Genomic DNA, 2681 nt, shown 5'->3' on the forward strand with positions numbered 1-2681 from the left:
GCAGAATTTGAAAATATAATCAAACAATCAATAGAAGTAGGGCTCAACTTACTTTTATCCTCTGGGCATGGCCCCCATTGGAAAGTGGATAGTTCCCGCCAAAACCCGTGAGCCTGTCAGCATAGGCCAAAAAGGTGTACTTTCCCGCTGGGACATATCGGCTACTGTCGTTTGGGGAAAAGGGTACTTTAGGGGTGAACTGATGACAATATCTCTGGGAGTCTGCAAAGGGCGTGGGTTTCTTATTTTTTCAGACTCTTGGTGGTCCTGACAATCATAAAAGCACTGCCTCTCCACAGCATGGAGTGGAACCCCCAGCCTGGTGAAATTTACTGTGACCTATGGAGGATCAGGGATACAAATGCTACGTACCCCCCCCCTCGAAAAAAAAAAATTATCTCAACGGTTCCTTTGGGGAAAGCCAAACCCTTTCTTTTCATTGTAGAAAAGGGGGTAAATTAATAATCCTTGTCGCCCGCAAGTAACAGCTGGTACAAGGGTTTATCAGCGTCCATTTTCTTTACCAATTAGTATCTATGATGAATCGTGTTTTTCTTTGGAATCACGTGGCTGCAAGTACTTACCCGGAAGCAAATTGGTAGTGTTTTTGCTCTTTAGCAGAAAACTGGGTTGGCCACATAGTAAATGCTTTTTCCTCAGGGCTTAGCAGGGGGGGTGGTCGGTTTGTGGTGAAGTTTTAAAAATTTAGTAGGGGAGTCTTTCTTTTGGGGGATACCAAGCCAACAAAACCCCCCCTTCATGCTGTGGATTGCGCTGCCACACAGGACTGGGCCACCTCCTTTCGCAGAAAATGCAATGGCAGACGGGCAGCCCCCAATACTGCTGAGATGTCAAATCCCTCCCCATCCATTGGGGGTGGCTGTTATGCAAGCCCTCCTTGGTGTGCTGGATATGGTTCTTAGCCGTCGACATTCTCTTGAGTGTTATCCCAGTTCAGGGTTTTTCCGAGGGCTCAAGGGAAATTTCCCGGAAGTCGTTCATGATTTTGGCTTGCGAGGAAAGGGTTTTTCAAAACAACCCCACCTCATGGTGAAAGGCCCTTTTTTGGGGATGGGAAATTCTTGATGGCGCTAAAGTTCTTCATGGCTTGTATCTTCCCCGCCCGGGCAAAGCCTGCAAAATTATCTTTTTTCCTGGGGACGAAAATTTCCGGGTTCAGCGATCCTTTAGCGACAGGTTTTCTAGGGAAAAAATAACCATCTAGAAAGCTTCTCTCCTGCACAACTGTTACATTTTTTGGGGGGTTTTGATGACTCCTAAAAGGGGACCATCAAAACTTTTGTCAAACCCCATGGCGAGGAGGGGGTTGGGGGGGGCTGTACCTGAATCTCCCCCATGGTGTGATAACTTTAAACTTTCCCTTTTGTTCAGCTCCACCGATAGTGACCTATCTAAAATGATGCAGGTTGCATCCCTAATGGGCTTCCACAGGCCCTTTAAATCTGTCTTGTTTACCAATGAGGGAGCAACATCAGGGGTGTGGCCGTCCGCGATGCGGTGCCACCCACGACTACCTCCCGCCCTGAGCTTGTCCCGTTTCTTTACGGGGCCCTCTCGTAGAGCATGACTCCCTTTTTTGCACATTTGGTACACGTAAATTTTCCAGCGAAAAAATTTTTAACTTTTTTCTGCACTGGGCCACGAAACCCCCAACATATCCCTTTTTGCACACCCTTTTAAATATGGACATCTTCATGCCTTTGCACAATAAAAAAATTTGACTACTGCCTTAGTCTCCCTATGGGGCCCAAAGTTCTTTTTTCCTTGTTCACGAAGTAAAAGTGGGGTCCCCGGCCCCTAGCGCAGGGGCCCAAAAAGGGGTCTGATGTGTGAGCCTTCCCCCGGTGGCCCCTTTTCAAAAAAAGGATGACGTAGGTCTTCCTTTGGCCCCACGTGTTTATGGTTAGCCATATCTGACTACAGTATTTGTAATGGGTTTTCTGGGATAGATTTTTTTTTCTCGCCTCTTGAAGCACCGGGGGCAGGGGCTGCGAGGACAGCAGGGATCGGGGGTTTTGGGGTCGAGCAAAAAGGTTTAAACCACAATGCGGGATGGGCCCCGGCTGATAAAAGATTTGTAATCAAGCGCCTTACGAGGTCTCAGGGGGAAGGAAAAACGGTTACATTCTATTCTTTTTTTTTTTTGGGTCCTACTAAAATAACCGTGCATCGCCCGAGCGGGGTGAGGATCCGGGGAAAGGATATCATAATTCTTTTGAACTTTTGCGGGCCCTATGACGTACGAAAATTAAAAACTTACAATGAAAATTAAAAAACAAACAAACGGTATCATGTTTGTTTATAAAGGGGAGGGGAAGAATACCGGGTGGCAATTTTTAAAATAAAGACCCTACAAATAATTTTTTATTCTTTTTTGCAACGGGAAATAAACAAAAGAAATTTTCTTGATTATTTGCTCTGTCGTTTGCATATATTATTTTCTTTTTAAAATATACCGGTTGAAACTTGACAGTTTTTAAAATATTTTGGTGTAAAACTTAATAATTAAAAAAAATTTTTTCTTTCATTTTTTTAAAAAAATTTTTCGTTCTTTTAAAATTTAGTCCACAGTCTACTCGGAAAAAAGGGATGCCTTATGTTTCGTTTCTTAATTATTGTTTAAATTTCCCTTTACTTGGGGATTAATATTTCAATTTTTG

The sequence above is a fragment of the Penaeus monodon genome, chromosome 24 (genome assembly GCF_015228065.2).
Source record: "Penaeus monodon isolate SGIC_2016 chromosome 24, NSTDA_Pmon_1, whole genome shotgun sequence".
NCBI lineage: Eukaryota > Metazoa > Arthropoda > Malacostraca > Decapoda > Penaeidae > Penaeus > Penaeus monodon.